We start from the raw sequence: 18384 nt of genomic DNA, 5'->3' as shown, positions 1-18384 counted from the left end.
GGGCGTCACAGACACACTGGGGGAGGACACAGGGGATGTGTGAATGGAAGAGGGGTGGTGGCTGCACGTGAGCGGGGTGTGGTGGTGGGTGTGCTGGTGATGGTAGTAGTGGCTGTAGAGGTAGTGCATGCAGGTGTGAGTGTAGACGACACAGGGAGGGAGGAGGGAGACGAGGAGGAGGGGGACACAGTGGAGGCAGTGGATGTTGGTGTGTCTGCATGTGTGTGATGCTTGCGTGAGTGCCTGTGGGATGTGTGGTGCTTATGTTTGCCTGAGCTTCCCTTGTGTGTTGAGGTGTGTGCATGCTGTTCTGAAGGTGTGCTTGGGATAGGCTGGGGTACAGGGGATTGGGTCAGGGTGGAGGAAGTTGGAGGCTAGATACAGGAACAATGGCAGCCATCAGTGCTGAGGCCAGAGTCTGAAAAGCTCGCTGAAGGGCCGTCTGACCAGAATGAATGCCCTCCAGCAATGCATTGGTTTGTTGCAACTGCCTTTCTACACCCTGGATGGCATTCAAAATGGTAGACTGACCAACAGTGAGGGACCTGAGGAGGTCAATGGCCTCCTCACTGAGGGCAGCAGGGGTGACTGGGGCAGGGCCTGAGGTGTCTGGGGGAAAGGTGATGCTCACCCTCCTGGGTAAACGGGCACGGGGCAAAGGCTGAGGGGCTGCTGGGAGGGCAGTGCTGGAAGGGGGGGTGGCGGCTGTAGATGGGGGGGCACAGATGTTGCCGCCACCACAAGGGAGCTCCCATCAGAGGACGAGTCTTTGTCACTGGTCTCAGCTCCTGTTCCCCCCGTGGAGCTCCCCTCGCCCTCCATCCCACTGGTGAAGTCTGATTCCATAGTGTGGCCCTCCATGGCCATGTGGGATGCAGCCCCCTCGTGCTCCGTTGCCACTGCTCCTCCGCCTGATGATGCTAATGCACACAAGAACAGGGAGACCACAAAAGGGGGGGAACAACAGAAGAAAGACATGTTGAGTGCATGCATTACCGCTACCGTTGGCAGACACAACAGACACAGAAGCCCCCTGCACTACGCCGTGCTCTTGGGCTCCACTGTTCAATTCCTGGGAAATGGCCCACTAGTCTATGGACGACATCTGCACACATGGCTGACACAGGGACATGACTAGGTGTAGTTGGCACTCTACAGAGGTGCGGTGGGGTGCCACATGGCCTGCCTTACGGAGGGACCTTGCCTACGGAACCCGCCCTGGCCTAGGGAAACCCACAGCCCACCTTCCCCACCCAGACCACTCCACTGCGTACAAAATCAGCAGAATGAGAGTGTACTCACCCCCTTGTGGCTGCTGTGATGCCCTCAAGCGCCCATCCAACTCCGGGTACTCCACCGCCAGGATCCTGAACATCAGGGGGGTCATGGTGCAACAGGCCCCCCTCCCACGTTGGGAGGCCATCCCCAGCTGAGCCTCCGCCGTCTTCTTGCTCCAGCAGCGAATGTCCTCCCATCTTTTCCGGCAGTGGATGCTCCGCCTGTGGTAGACCCCCAGGGTCCGGACGTCCTTAGCGATGGAACGCCAAATATATTTTTTCTGGTGGGCGCTTACCTACATGATTTGTGCAGGGGGAAGAGAAACTTATTACCAACTGCACCATCACAGTCATTGGCCCCCATGCCTACCCTTGGCATGTGGCACACGCACTCACCGTCGTTTCATGCACGCCGCACTCTACCCCCTTCCTTCTTACATCCACACCTCTCCACACAGGCATAGCCCATACAGCATGCTCCCAGTGTACTTACCTGTTTATCTGGAGGACCGTAGAGTAGCGTGTACTGGGGGAGGACTCCTCCGATGTGAAGGCAGGGGCCCTTTCCCCAGACACTCGAGCCATTGTCTCTTCCAGACCGAGGTCACAGCAGCACTTGCAGTGTAGGTCCTCTCCTGTCAAAGATCAGGTATTGAGTGATTGAAGTGATAGGAAATGGTGGTCAAGTCCACGGCGGTGCGTACCGTCATCGCCGGCGTACATCGTCAGTGGCTCCTGGGACCCATAAGGTCCAATGTTAACCAATGCAGCATTGCGCAGCGGTCTTCGACCGCCTACCGCGACTGTGTAAAACACCAGCGCAGTTACCTCACATCCCATTGTCCCACTTTACAGGTCAGGCAGATGCCATTTCAGGGGCCCACATGGCTTCATTTTCAACTGCGTCCCACATACCTAGGCCTAGACTCAACACACATACAGGCCACTTTTTAGATTATGATTGGTGTTCTGTGTAAGCTAGGGGTACATACCTCTGAGTAGTTTGACTCTGTGCTCACTGTTGTCCTTCATAGGCATCGTCCACTGGGACATGTGAGCAGATGGCAGCATCCTCCGGTATACCGACCGTTGGTGGACCTGTCGACAATGGAGGAAAGACATGTGATCATCACATACAGGCTTGACCGTGCCACAATCCAGGAACTGTGTACCCAGTTGGAGCCAGACCTGATGCCAGCTATCCGCCATCCCACAGGAATTGCCCCCTCAAGCGCAGGTGCTGTCAGTGCTCCATTTCCTTGCAAGTGGGTCATTTCAAACAACAGTGGCCATAGCATCTGGGATGTCCCAGCCTATGTTTTCCAACGTGTTGTTCAGAGTGTAGTCTGCCCTGCTGAAACACATACGGAGCTACTTCGTTTTCCCTCAGGTGGAGAATTTGCCTACAGTGAAAGGTGATTTCTATGCCCTGGGACATATCCCCAACATCATAGGTGCCATTGATGGGACACATGTGGCTTTGGTCCCCCCCACAGGAGTGAACAGGTGTACAGAAACTGGAAGAGTTATCATTCGATGAATGTACAGATGGTATGTTTGGCCGACCAGTACATCTCCCATGTGAATGCCAAGTTCCCTGGCTCAGTGCATGATGCCTACATCCTGCAGAATAGCAGTATCCCTTATGTGATGGGTCAACTCCAGAGGCACTGTGTGTGGCTATTAGGTGAGCACCTGGAAGCTAGTCAGTGGGAATGGTTGTATGGGTCTGGGGATATCCCTCCAGGTTAGTGTGTCTAACAGTTGTCCCTCGCCATTTGCAGGTGACTCTGGTTACCCCAACCTTTCATGGCTACTGACCCCAGTGAGGAATCCCAGGACAAGGGCAGAGGAACGCTACAATGAGGCCCATGGACGAACTAGGAGGGTGATCGAGCGGACCTTCGGCCTCCTGAAGGCCAGGTTCAGGTGCCTCCATATGACAGGTGGATCCCTATTCTACTCACCAAAGAAGGTGTGCCAGGTCATTGTGGCCTGCTGTATGCTTCACAACTTGGCTTTGCTACGACAGGTGCCTTTTCTGCAGGAGGATGGTCCAGATGGCGGTGTTGTTGCAGCTGTGGAGCCTGTGGATAGTGAAGACGAGGAAGCAGAAGAAGAAGACATGGACAACAGGAACTCAGTGATCCAGCAATATTTCCAGAGGAACACAGGTAAGAATACAAACCTGCCTACTACATGTACTTAAACACTACTACCTCTCTACTGTCTGTCCTTTTCACCCAGTGTATGGCCACTGAGTTGTCACTTTCCCTTACGATTTCACAGATGCGGGTGTGTAAGGAAATGCCTCCTTGGCATGGTTACCCCCTGACTTTTTGCCTTTGCTGATGCTATGTTGACAATTGAAAGTGTGCTGAGGCCTGCTAACCAGGCCCCAGCACCAGTGTTCTTTCCCTAACCTGTACTTTTGTATCCACAATTGGCAGACCCTGGCATCCAGATAAGTCCCTTGTAACTGGTACCTCTGGTACCAAGGGCCCTGATGCCAGGGAAGGTCTCTAAGGGCTGCAGCATGTATTATGCCACCCTAGAGACCCCTCACCCAGCACAGACACACTGCTTACCAGCTTGTGTGTGCTGGTGAGAACAAAATGAGTAAGTCGACATGGCACTCCCCTCAGGGTGCCATGCCAGCCTCTCACTGCCTATGCAGTATAGGTAAGACACCCCTCTAGCAGGCCTTACAGCCCTAAGGCAGGGTGCACTATACCATAGGTGAGGGTACCAGTGCATGAGCACTGTACCCCTACAGTGTCTAAACAAAACCTTAGACATTGTAAGTGCAGGGTAGCCATAAGAGTATATGGTCTGGGAGTTTGTCAAACACGAACTCCACAGCACCATAATGGCTACACTGAAAACTGGGAAGTTTGGTATCAAACTTCTCAGCACAATAAATGCACACTGATGCCAGTGTACATTTTATTGCAAAATACACCCCAGAGGGCACCTTAGAGGTGCCCCCTGAAACTTAACCGACTGTCTGTGTAGGCTGACTAGTTCCAGCAGCCTGCCACACTAGAGACATGTTGCTGGCCCCATGGGGAGAGTGCCTTTGTCACTCTGAGGCCAGTAACAAAGCCTGCACTGGGTGGAGATGCTAACACCTCCCCCAGGCAGGAGCTGTAACACCTGGCGGTGAGCCTCAAAGGCTCACCCCTTTGTCACAGCACCGCAGGACACTCCAGCTAGTGGAGTTGCCCGCCCCCTCCGGCCCCGGCCCCCACTTTTGGCGGCAAGGCCGGAGAAAATAATGAGAATAACAAGGAGGAGTCACTGGCCAGTCAGGACAGCCCCTAAGGTGTCCTGAGCTGAGGTGACTCTAACTTTTAGAAATCCTCCATCTTGCAGATAGGGCTTAGGATTGTGACCCCCTCCCCTTGGGAGGAGGCACAAAGAGGGTGTACCCACCCTCAGGGCTAGTAGCCATTGGCTACTAACCCCCCAGACCTAAACACGCCCTTAAATTTAGTATTTAAGGGCTACCCTGAACCCTAGAAAATTAGATTCCTGCAACAACAAGAAGAAGGACTGCCTAGCTGAAAACCCCTGCAGAGGAAGACCTGAAGACAACAACTGCCTTGGCTCCAGAAACTCACCGGCCTGTCTCCTGCCTTCCAAAGAACTCTGCTCCAGCGACGCCTTCCAAAGGGACCAGCGACCTCTGCACCCTCTGAGGACTGCCCTGCTTCGACGACGACAAGAAACTCCCGAGGACAGCGGACCTGCTCCAAAAAGACTGCAACTTTATCCAAAGGAGCAGCTTTAAAGACCCCTGCAATCTCCCCGCAAGAAGCGTGAGACTTGCAACACTGCACCCGGCGACCCCGACTCGGCTGGTGGAGAACCAACACCTCAGGGAGGACCCCCGGACTACTCTACGACTGTGAGTACCAAAACCTGTCCCCCCCTGAGCCCCCACAGCGCCGCCTGCAGAGGGAATCCCGAGGCTTCCCCTGACCGCGACTCTCTGAAACCTAAGTCCCGACGCCTGGAAAAGACCCTGCACCCGCAGCCCCCAGGACCTGAAGGACCGGACTTTCACTGCAGAAGTGACCCCCAGGAGTCCCTCTCCCTTGCCCAAGTGGAGGTTTCCCCGAGGAAGCCCCCCCTTGCCTGCCTGCAGCGCTGAAGAGATCCCTTGATCTCTCATTGACTCCCATTGCGAACCCGACGCTTGTTCTAACACTGCACCCGGCCGCCCCCGCGCCGCTGAGGGTGAAATTTCTGTGTGGGCTTGTGTCCCCCCCGGTGCCCTACAAAACCCCCCTGGTCTGCCCTCCGAAGACGCAGGTACTTACCTGCTGGCAGACTGGAACCGGGGCACCCCCTTCTCTCCATTGAAGCCTATGCGTTTTGGGCACCACTTTGAACTCTGCACCTGACCGGCCCTGAGCTGCTGGTGTGGTAACTTTGGGGTTGCTCTGAACCCCCAACGGTGGGCTACCTTGGACCAAGAACTGAACCCTGTAAGTGTCTTACTTACCTGGTAAAACTAACAAAAACTTACCTCCCCCAGGAACTGTGAAAATTGCACTGTGTCCACTTTTGAAATAGCTATTTGTGAATAACTTGAAAAGTATACATGCAATTGAAATGATTCAAAGTTCCTAATGTACTTACCTGCAATACCTTTCAAACAAGATATTACATGTTAAATTTGAACCTGTGGTTCTTAAAATAAACTAAGAAAAGATATTTTTCTATAACAAAACCTATTGGCTGGATTTGTCTCTGAGTGTGTGTACCTCATTTATTGTCTATGTGTATGTACAACAAATGCTTAACACTACTCCTTGGATAAGCCTACTGCTCGACCACACTACCACAAAATAGAGCATTAGTATTATCTCTTTTTACCACTATTTTACCTCTAAGGGGAACCCTTGGACTCTGTGCATGCTATTCCTTAAATAGCACATACAGAGCCAACTTCATACAGGGTCCCACTGTGTGACATCTGCTTTGATTCCTCATGGACTAGAGCTGTGTGACATAGGTATGTTGACATTACAAATGAAAGAGCTTTTTGCCACAGTAATTGCTAATACAGTGTTTCCGAAATCACAGACTGACTCCAGATTGTTTTGTGCTTTCAGGGCGTTTATTTTAGTGCTCAAAATTGGAGGGGGTAGCAAAATGGTGAGGGGTGATGGCAGAGGAATGTCCATGCCAGAGTCCAGTCTATTAGTCTCACAGGTGCATTGCCCAAATGGGCATTGGAAGGGGAGCTGGGGCAGTTTAAGGATGGAGGGGGTGACAAAGTGGGACAGTAGGATGACAATCAGGGTGGTCTAATTTCTTGGCGGGGGTCTTGGCATTGTTCTCTGTCTTTGTCCTGGATCTCAGGGACTGTTTGCAGGTGGTTCTCCCTCTGCAGGGGGTGGGGTGCTGGTGTGGTGGTCCTGTGGCGGTGCCTCCTGTCCACTAGCTCCGGCGGAGGTGGTGGGCAGTTCATCGTCCAGGCTAGTGTCAGGGGCCCCTTGTAGTGCCACAGTTTCCCTCCTGGTGTTGTGTACTTCCTTCAGCACCCCTACAATGGTGCCCAGGGTGGAATTGATGGATCTGAGTTCTTCCCTGAAGCCCAAATACTGTTCCTCCTGCAGGCGCTGGGTCTCCTAAAACTTGGCCAGTACCGTTGCCATCGTCTCCTGGGAGTGGTGGTATGCTCCCATGATGTTGGAGAGGGCCTCGTGGAGAGTGGGTTCCCTGGGCCTGTCCACTCCCTGTTGCACAGCAGCCCTCCCAGTTCCCCTGTGTTCCTGGGCCTCCGTCCCCTGGACCGTGTGCCCACCACCACTGCCCCCTGTTGTTGGGGTGGTGGGTTAGCCTGGGTTCCCTGTAGTGGTGGACACACAGCTGATTGACGTGTCCTGGGGACGGAGGTATGGGCCCGCTGGGTGGGTGCTGTGCTGGTGTTTCCAGAGGGGAGAAGCTCTGTGGTGGCCTGTGACTGTGTGAGGGGAACCGACTGTCCTGAGGTCCCCGATGGGCCAGGCTGGTCATCTAGATCCAGTTGGACAGAGGTGCTGTCATCACTGTGGGCCTCTTCTGTTGGTGGTGTGGACATGTGTGGACCCTCCTGTCCGGTGACGTTGGGTAGGGGTCCTGAAGGGGTATAAAAGTATGTTTATTACATCTGTGTGTGGCATGGTGTGCAATGGGTGGGTGACCGCGTACCCCAGTGCTTGCATTCCTGTGTGGGACCTTGTGTGATGATGGTTTAGGGGGGTGTATGGGTATGTGCAGTGGGCATGCTTTAGTGATGGGTGTCCATGCTTTGTTGTTGCATGCAGGGCTTGGGGTTAGGATGTGTGGTTTGTGATATTGGGAGATTTGTGAGGAGTTAGAGTGAGGGGGGTGAGGGTGGGGGTATGTGCTGGCATGCAGGTAGGGTGGGGGATGTAATAGTTAAGATTTGACTTACCAGAGTCCATTCCTCCACCTACTCCTGCGAGGCCCTCAGGATGCAGAATCGCCAAGGCCTGCTCCTCCCATGTTGTTAGTTGTGCTGGGTCCGCCGCCAGTCTGCTGAACCGCAAAGTGGTGTCTTGAGACCACGGAACACAACTTCCCCGTAAGTCGTTCCACCTCTTCCTGATGTCCTCCCGATTTCTTGGGTGCTGTCCCACTGCGTTGACCCTGTCCACTATTCTTCGCCATAGCTCCATCTTCCTTGCAATTGAGGTGTGCTGCACCTGTGATCCGAATAGCTGTGGCTCTACCCAGACGATTTCCTCCACCATGACCCTGAGTTCCTCCTCCGAGAACCTGGGGTGTCTTTGCCGTGCCATGGGGTGGTGTAGGTGATGTGTGGGGTAGTGTGTGGGGTGATAAGTGTGCTGCTATGTAGTGGTGTGTTGTGTGAGGTGTGTGGAAGTTCTGTGGGTGATGGTGTTGTGTGCCTGTGGATGCTGGTATTGTTGATGGTGGTGTCTCTCTCTGGCCTTCAATCGTGATTTTTGGTCGTAGGGGTTTGTGGGTGATGTGGGTGTGTGTTTTATATTGTATTGGGTGTGTGGGAGTGGTGTGTGTATGTGTATCAGGTGTGTGTATTTCGAATTGTCCAATGTGGCTGTGTTTTGTAAGAGTGTGTGTATTTTGAGTGTGGTGTTGTGTACCGCCAATGGAATACCGCAGTTGAAAGACCGCCGCGTGGATTCGTGTGTCGTGATAGTGTGGGCGTATTTCTGTTGGCGTGACGGTGGAGGTTTTGTTTTCGACAGTTTATCACTGACCTTTGGTGTGGCGGACTTGTGTGGGTGTCTAAATTTTGGCGGATTCCGTGCTGTGGGTCATAATAGCTGTGGCGGTTTTCCACGGCCGCGGCGGTGTGTTGGCGGTCTTCTGCACAGCGGTAAGCGGCTTTTACCACCAATGTTGTAATGACCACCTCTATCACCTCTAGACACTGGTGATTTATTCACAGCTGTCGAAAAAAATTGGCCACATACAGATAAAGTGACTTACCCAGAATCAAAATGTATTTGTCACTTAGAGAAGCCGTGATTAAATCCCTGCTCATTCCTTAGCCTGTAACCAAAACCTCCACCTGATTGCTTTGTTATCCACAATTCGAGTGACAAATCCATGCCACTTTACGCCCTCCTCTAGAAGGGCCTAAGTCGCTGGATATCTCATCCCACATTAAATGCAACTGTGGGGCATTTTCAACAGATAAAATGTTCGCATTGCTTGATTTGTTTTAGTTTAAATACATTTATTTACATTCATAAGACACAGAACCATGGGGCACAGTGGCACATTTCAGGATATTTCCAATTTGACTGAAAAAACACTGTCCAATAAAATGAAGGGAAAGTAATTAGGTGTATACCAAAGTAATTCTAAGAGGACATGTCTCAGGAAGGTAAGTCACTATAGTCTTCACTACGGCTCATCCTAAGCCTGTTCACGGGAAGGGGAGAAGAGAGAGAAAAAATTTAAAGGTATAGCTAAACTACACAAGCTGCCTTATCCCATCCTTCTGAGAAAGATCCTCTGGACTTTTACCAGGACCAAGTAACTCCTCAAACCAAGGATACATTCAAGACCCTCAACGTAGCTGGCATCAAGAACATCAACCCCAATCTCCTGTAGAGAGTCACATGGAGTCATCCAGTCCCTGCTCTAAGCTCCTTGCTAATGCCTTTGCAAGCAGCCTGTGAAAAAAAAAAGATATTCTTCCCCCGTGGTCAGTGCTCAGGTGTACAGAGAAGCCCATTGAGACTGTAAACCCTCTTGACACCATGTCTCATACAATCTTTAGTTGGGCCTTCTTCCTGGTGAGTGTAGCAGCATGCAAGTCCTCGAAAAAAGCTAAATGCTTTTCCATCAACAGAACACATTTTTTTAGGGCGGCCTCGCAATAAATACTATCTATTCCATCATTAGATTCCACCAGCACTAACACAGCACCTCCTCTGCCTCTCTCAGATTTTCTTTTCTGCGGAAGGGAAAAGTGTGTTTGCCTTTCTGACCAATCCACAAATTTCAGTAGGTAACAGGCCCAACAAATTTAGGGGGTCATTATGAACACGGCGGGAATCCCCGCTGTGTTCATGCTGGTGGTCTTATCACAGACCGCCAGCCCCCTTGAGACCCCGCCAGCCGAATAATAGACATTCTGTGGGGTCGGGACATTGCCAAAGGCTACACATGGAGCCGTCGTCAATGCTGATGGTCGAGCAGATCACTGCCCATAAATCAGGCAGTGACCTGCACAACGGGCACTGCACGGGGGCCCTGCACTGCCCATGCCAAGTGCATGGGCAGTGCAGGAGCCCCCAGGGAGGTCAGGGGGGCCCCCCAGCACCCCTTCCGCCAGCCTTTCCCTGGTGGGTGAAACCACCAAGAAATGGCTGGCGGAACAAGGGTTCTTTATCCGCAGGGCAGCGCTGCTTGCAGTGCTGCCCTGTCGGACAAAGAATTCCGCCATCGCCAGGCTGCCTGTCGGCGGTAGTCTGGTGGTGGTGGAAGGCCGCCTGTGGCAGTCCCTACTGCCTTCATTATGTGGCAGTCTCGACTGCCATGCCGGTGGCGGTAATTTCCGCCGCCACCGGCATGGTGGTCTTGACCGCCAGGTTCATAATGAGGGCCTTAGTATCATTTGAATTACTCCAGGGAGGGCCTGTGCCACACCCTCAGCTGGAATTCCTAGAACTCTTAAGTGGGTGCACCACAGCAGATTATGGAGGGCCACTACCTTCTCCATTCTCACTAAGATTTCCTATGTACTGATCCGAAAGGTCTTCATTTTTCAAATGTCTGTCCAACCTAGGCTTATTGCATTTCCATTGTTGTCAATCTCTCTCCATCTTCTCTACTTACTCCCGTACACTAAAAGCATTATTCCAGTCAAGCTTTCATTTTCTCCTCAATTCCCTCGCAACAGTTACAAATTACTTAATTTTATCTCTCAGCTCAGAGTTCAGGGCTTTGCTGGAGTTAAAGTAGGCAGGTTCACTGATCATCATTTCAGAGTATTCCTGGGGCTCCTCATACAGATCCTCTCAGCATTTGCAAACCAAACATGCCATGGTGGAAAGACATTCTCCTTTTCCTTTTCTCCCCCTGCAACCAAAGAGAGGTGGCAGGAAAGTAAATGATAAAATTGCACAATTAGCCATCAGTTTTCTAATGCATTGTGATGGGACAGTGACTAGCCAAATTGCTCCAAAAATATTCTAGAAGACTTGTTATACTGTGGCTAATTCGACTGGGTCCTGCATGTTTTACAATACACCATTTGGCATTGGTTGTCCCAGAAACTGTACCATTAGCATGAAATTTCACTTTCTTCCAGGTTTACTGCCTCAAAGTGCATTTAAATGCCACATTTAACAGTGCTAAATTACTCCTGGGGAGCACCCATAAGTAATTTTGACTCAAGCTCTGAAGTTGGCTCCGCCTCCACTGTTAAAAATCTAAGATTACCCCGCTTCTCTGTGCCTCCATTCCCCACTAAAGTTCATGTCTAGTTTAACTCTTGAGTGAAGTGCTGATATGGCAATCCCGATAACATTTAATAGACTGGTATAAGTGACTGTGTGACTGATGTCCATGAGCTGAAAAAGAGATTGCAAGAAACCATAACACATTGTCTTTCACATTTTGAGTTAAAAGGACAATTTTTGTTGTTAGTTATGAAAATATGTTGTACTTCCTTCTCTCAAATTAAAAAATAAGATTCATCCTGTTGGGTCCACGTCAAGAAAGGGAGCTCCCATGCCTGGGTGGAGAAAGCCCTGCTGGTTTCATATCCATTTAGCATGGGGTAGGAACCCAGGCGATGCTTTGTATGCCTGCATGATCATGTGTAATTGTGCTTCACCTTGCTCGTCAAACCTTCCTCTCCAATCCAGCTTTCAGAAAGGTCAGGGTACTATACTGAAGAATTGCTGAAAGTAGTTTTTAAAGCAGCAACCCACATGTTAGACCCAGTTTCCTGGGCACCAAGGCACTCAGGGGCAACCCTGCTCCAATCACATCAGCTGGAGTGGCCCCGACGGTGTCCTGGGGTCTCAGTACTAGTAGACCCAAAACTGGTTAACCAAGTACTCCTCTCCAGCACTTGCTCTAGCAGGGTAGCAAGATCCAAGGCTTACTCAAGGAGGAGAGGTGGGTTTAGACATTCAGAATACAGGGTTGCTCTCTCAGGGTAGCAAGAGTCCAAGGCTTACTCAAGGAGGTGAGGTGGATTTAGAGATTCAGAATACAGGGTACACTCTACTACGAGCTAATAAGATCAATGTCCAGTGCTTTACTTTACTTTTTAAAAAGAAAAGTACTTTAATACACATAAGAGACATATGCTACACATAAAACTAGGAAAAACAGTGAAAGCCACACATCCTTACAACCCTCTGGGCCAGACTTCTGATCCCAAAAAAGTATTATAGCACCTAGACACTAAGCATTATACAAACACAGTTAGCATGTAGACACACAATTAGCATTGCATATTACAGACCATGTTACACAGGGTTGCTCTCATTCGCTAAAGCCATGATACCAATCCTTGTACGGTAATGGTGGAGTTTCAGCATATGTTGTGAACTCAAGTGTTCCAGATCAGCCCCAGAACCCACCACCCAAAGAAGAGAAGTGCCCACCTGTCCTAAGCAAGGACACCACTCTGGTGGTGTCAGGGATCTGATCACAGGTGCCTGATGTGTTGGCAGTTTACTTGAGTCTCACTAGACCAGTAGCCAATGGCTAGCTGTAGAAGGGTGTTAGCTGGCCAGAGTGCCAAAACACCCCGTTAACCCCATGTAACACAAAGAGAAAGGTAGGGGACCTGTACCACATGACACTCTTCCCCAGCTACAGATTGTAACTGTAAGTATCCCAGGCTCCAACACCACAGGAGAGCCTCTGGGCAGAAGTGACCTCCCCTTCAAAGGCTTGGTGGAATCAAGCTTCCCTGTCTCCCTCTATCTCTGTTGATTTCCTGTAAGATTCCTTATCTTGAGCAGCTGTTTGCAATTTCCTTGTCTTCCAAGCTGATGCTGCTCTGCTCTACAAGCCCCACAAACAGCTGGTCCTCTGTATCTACATTCGGGTAGCTGATTGATCCTTTTGCTCTTTCACAGCTGGCAAATTTCTTCACAGCAGGATCCATCCATCACAGAGAAAACTCCTAAGTTCGGACGTGGTGAGCAAGCTTCTTTGCCTTTACACCACGAGCCCACAGCTGGCTTCTGTAGATGCTTGTTAGAACTGAAGACCAGTCTTGAACAACCACTGACCACTCAGGCCAGACTTTTATCACCCCTGATTGATAAGCTGTTCCAATCAGAGGGTCTACTACTTTTGAATCCATATCTGTGTCATACTCAATGTGTGTATAAGACATGTTTAGGATGAGTTACTGTGCTTCAGGGCAAGCTCTTGGTATCAGCCCAGGATATTCTCCAGAGAGGAATTTTAATTAACTCCAGACCAGGAGGCACTGACCATCGTCCCTCCTAGCAGAGTTAGGGCAGGTAAAGACAGATAAGAGCAAGTGTCTACCCCAGCCCACCAAGCTTCTTCAAGGAATGGGGAGGGGCACAGGGAGCTGGAATTTCAAGCAGAACAGTTCAGATCACATTAAGCACAATGGCTCACCTCACCAATCTCCCCTATGGAACCTACTAACTCTCAAACACACATCTCAGGTAGACAAAGGCAACAGGACCACAAGCAAAGAAGACAGCACAGACTTGATCAGGAGGGGGGCTAATAGCCTCAGACCCCACCAAGGGTACAAGGATACAGGTTCCCTGACTATAGATTTATTGCTGCCACCACTGTCAGTCTACCACCACCTAGGTAGAGAAGGTAGTAGCGACTCTCTGTGAAATAGGGGTGCACTATGCATGCCCCCTTCGACCTAAGAGCTATGCTCTAGGGTCTCAGTCCATGTAAACAGAGAGATCCTCAGTGGACATACATGTTTGTCATGTTCACTGAGGTAGGGATCTAGAAACCATACAGTAACTTTTAAGTGACTTGCCTGTAGATCAACATAAGGCAGGGAAAGCATGCTCTCCAGAGATATGCAGAAGACTTACTATCCCAACACCACACCTTTCAGTCCTACTAGTACTTTCAATTTGGACAGGTAACTATCTATCCTCAAGCTATCTATGGCACAGTGGTGCCAGGGTCCAGGAGTCTGAAGGACCCACTGCACCCCAATTGTTACTGTTTTTTTACTTCAGAACCTGAAGGAAGAGGGGATAATTGTCCTTGTTCAAAATATAATCAATGGCACCTTACCTATGTCACTGTTGACTTAATAAGCAGAAAAACAGGTTATTTTACCTTTTTCTGCTTAAAACTTTCTCTACTCTGTTACAATGTAACACAAAACATTAACTCCCACCCCCCACCCCCATCCCCACATCTCACTCCTGAATTTTTGGGTCTTGCTCACACAGAGCTTTTGCTGTTTTTCCAGCCTTGAATTTTCCAAACCAATCATAAAACACCATATAGACATACATGGGCTTTTGATCAGCTGTCTTCATCCGCTGGTCTGTTCACGAGTAATTCACATTTTGCTTCTGCCACCACAACCTCTAACAAGGAGTAAGGGGTCAGCCCCCCTTAGCCATTTTCTCTTTTCATTGTGAGGGATGTAATTTTACTCTTGCACATGGGAACCTCACCAAAAAAGTAGTCCACTTCAATGCTAGGTGTGGTAGGCTTTTCTCTGCTTCCATTTCTACAATCATTTCATGTATTTTATTTATTTTTATCATTTTGTACTATTTCTTGGCAAGATTATGTACTCTAATTTTAGATGATAGCAGCCTTACTTTTTATTACGAATACATGTTAATGTCAATTGCAGATGTTTGTAAAAAAGAAAAAAAACGAGTGTGCCAAGACCAGCCCCATTGGCTTTGCTGTTTTTCTTGTTTTTGTTTAGATTTCCCTCTTAGTTGTTTCTGAACGTCGTCATGTATGTTAACTGGCAATTGGCTCCCAGATGACTGACACTTCCTTGGGCCTTTGTCCGTATTGCATGCAAAAAGACAGACATTTTAATAAAGGGCTTTTGTCAAGTTTGAGTGAAATCAAGGAAACAGCTGTCCTTGAAAGATGAAGACTAAATACTAGCTGTAGAGTAGCCCAAGCCTATATTATGTCAAATACTACATATACAAAACTTTTATATTCACACTCCCAAGCCTATATGCAGAGTGTAAAAAGACAACAAATATTTATAGATCCAAAGCTCCTTTCCCTATCTTTCCAATGCTTCTAAGTGTATGCATCTATGCATGTATATGGTTTTTAGGTCGAGCATAGCAGCACACAAGCGCTGCTTTCCGACATGTTGCTATGTATCTGGGCTTTTAACAACTCCCACCTCACACCCATCTCTTTGTCAGCTTGCCCTTCAAAAATCCTTTGATGACATTGGTAAATGGTTTATGTTTCTCCCTCCTTGGGGAGATTTTGTTAGAGGCCATTGCCCCTGTTACATGGCTAATGCACTTTTGCCGATAAGTTTGACTGCATGCGAACTTCTTTTTCTTTTTGTGTCGCTCCTTCGCACTGATGCTCATGGCGGACTGGCGCTGTGAATTGGTTCGCTTATGTCAACTGTTTTACTTTTCATTTTCAATTTATGTGGCAAGAAAAGTCCGGTTAGGAGTTTACAAAGCTAATAACTCTAATTCGAGCAAATGCGAGAACCAATGCACTGCAAATGCTTGTTTTATCTCTGGTGTTGTCGGTGCTTGCACTCTAGGAAAGCCACAATTGTTGGCACTGCCAGTGGCGTTTAGTATGGCTGTACTATGTAGTAAAGCGCTTTGGTCACGGCGCACTATACAAAGACTAAAACAAATAAATATTCCTCACAGTTCGCCAACACCACACACACTGATGACATTTCTCTCTTCAGGTGAGAGAGTTTACATGCACCTGTAAGGGAAGATAAGCTCAGACATCTCCACAGTGTGAAAACCGGGCAAGTGCCATCTGAGGGCGCTTGCACTTTCAGTGGCAGGTGAAACAAACACGTTGCCTTCCCAGACTGGATGCCCTTCGATTCAAGTTTAACGTTAGCCCCCTCTTGCAGTGCCCTGGCCCCCCTCCCATTGACTCCTCGCTGGGCCCAGCAGCAGCATTCCAGCTGTCTCCTTCTCACACGCCCTCCCCCTAGCTACCTAACACACCCCTGCCTCTTTCACGCAGGCCCCTCCCTGACTAAACAAGAACTGTGTGTTTATCACGCCGGATAACAGAGGCTTTGTTTAAGGAAAGTCACAGGGGGCTGTCAGGCGGTGGCCTGCCTTCAAGCATCCACGGGGGCGCGACATGTAGCTCTTAGAGTGCGCCCTGTCTGCACAGACCGGCCAGTCTTGTCTGCAGCACAATGAGATTCCTCTAGACCGCAAGTCCAGGCACATCGAGGAAGAGGCAAAACTTGCTTGGCAGAGAAGCCGGGTTGCCTATGTCAAGGGAGGGCATATTGGGGTTCTTTTTACTCTCTAGTGTTTGTAGTTTTGTTTTGACACTGTCGACAAAGGGATACAAACCGATGCTTTATTTGTGCCAATGTTTGAACGTGGTGGGTGGAGGCACACATTTTTGGGGACCCGAAAGAGGGCAGAGAGAAAGGCAAAAAAGGGGAAAGCAGGGGGAACGTCACGATGGAAAAAACAATGATTAAAAAAAAACAACTCATAAAAGTGGGATAGGCACAGGGAGAGCAGGGTTTTGGAGAGTTTTGAGTGGGGCGGGTCTCTCAGGGTGTCAGAAAAATGGAAAACGCAGGGATCAAAAACAACCCGCAACATTTAGATAGAGACAGGAAGTATAGGGTTTTGCTGAGTGCAGATCTCAGACACGCACTAAGTAAAAGCTGACATTCAAATGGGTCCCTATGAAATCTGTTTTCACATCTTTAATGTTAACACTGACTTTTGAAAAAGGACTGTAAAAACCATGATGGTAATCAGTGTCAGCGATGTAGGTCCTGTTTACATTTCACATCTATAGTTAATCTTGCATTCCCTGAGAGCCTTTGCCTTTTCCAGGATGTTATATTGCAGCTGATTTTTTTTGTTTTTATTCCTGCAGCATATTACTTTTGTATAGTGAACTGAGAGGCCTCTAGGAACTGAGGCTGGGGGCAGGGTAACTTTCTCACAGTGCCTGTAAGTGGGTCAAAAAGATCTTCAGAATACATGATCAACCAATCCTTGTCCTCTGCAGAACGCAGAGACAAATGGTCACGTATGCCAGTTGCAAATGTGACTCTATGTAAAAGTGTATGAAAGAAGTACCAAGCTGTTGGACTACTGACATGGTAAAAGAAAAAGAAAGTGTAATGCTTGTGAGTAGGTGAATTGTAGGTGGGGTGGTGACATGAAGGAGATGCAACAACGTACACGTAGAAGAGAGTGAAAAGATGGTACTGCACAGGAAAGAGGTGAGTTGTGAGATCTGCAGACAGAGGATTTCACAAAGATGTGGAGATAAAAAAGGGTGCAAGGTTCTAACGTAGACTGCGGAGGAAACTGATGCAAAGGGAAGAACAGGAGAGACTGAGACTCTGAAGACCACTGTGTGTGCCACAGGTCATAGTAATGCTTAATTCACTGTCTGATATTTTCAGAACTGAAACATTTCAATTCTATTTAATCACAAGAAAATCATTTTTGTTTCTCATTTATCTTAAACAGCTGGCAAGCATCAGCAAAACCCATAGTCCTGGCTTGTTTCAGGCGTCGGTCAGTTGCTGTGTCATAAATGTGGATGCTATGACGGAAAGCTCGCAGACAGGCAGCAAAAGGCCGGCCAGATGGCACGCTGTGGAAGCATGGCAGTTTAGTGTACAATCCTAAGCCACGCCGTCAATTTCAAAGGTCACGCGGCTTGAAAAGGATTCCTAGGTACACATTAGGTTACACCCTTTTTAGAAACGCCCCTCTTTCTTCATCCCACTTAAAGGTGTTGGGCTTTGGAAAGAGGCATGAGGTGGAATTGAGAAAAGGATCCATAGTATTCGTTCGTCGTCCCACGTATTTGGCAACGGTGGGTTCCTGTGAAAAACTCTGGGCCCCACACTTATTTGACTTTTTTCACTAATTAAGCACTGATATCAATTTCAAAATAAGTATAAGAACATGATAAGCGACTCATAGCTAATATGGGGCACTTCGAGAGTTCCTAAAATGCCATAAAGAGGAAACTAATTTGGTGGGATGAAAAAAACGGGTAGAACCATAACAGTGGTCCCTTCCGAAGAGTCATGGCCTATGTAATGAAGGGCATGGCTTAAAACATGTCAATTAAAAATCCTGTGCTTCACGAAACATCTCACCTTTCTAGTATTTGAGTGTCTCTCGCACCCAGACACACCTCACAATTACGAACATGAGCCTAAAAAAGAAACAAGAATTCAAAATGTTTAAATTCTGAAAATATGAGATTATATTTGTTTTACTTTTGTCTGTCAGTATTTCAACTGCTTTGTACCTCCTTCAAACACTTTCACTTACACTAAACATTACAAGTGGCAATATGTCTCTGTACACCATGCAGAGAGGCCAATGACTGGATGAGAAGGTATTCT

Source organism: Pleurodeles waltl, chromosome 11, assembly GCF_031143425.1.
Source record: "Pleurodeles waltl isolate 20211129_DDA chromosome 11, aPleWal1.hap1.20221129, whole genome shotgun sequence".
Classification (NCBI taxonomy): domain Eukaryota; kingdom Metazoa; phylum Chordata; class Amphibia; order Caudata; family Salamandridae; genus Pleurodeles; species Pleurodeles waltl.
The sequence above is the reverse complement of the archived record's forward strand: the minus strand, read 5'-3'. Positions refer to the sequence as shown.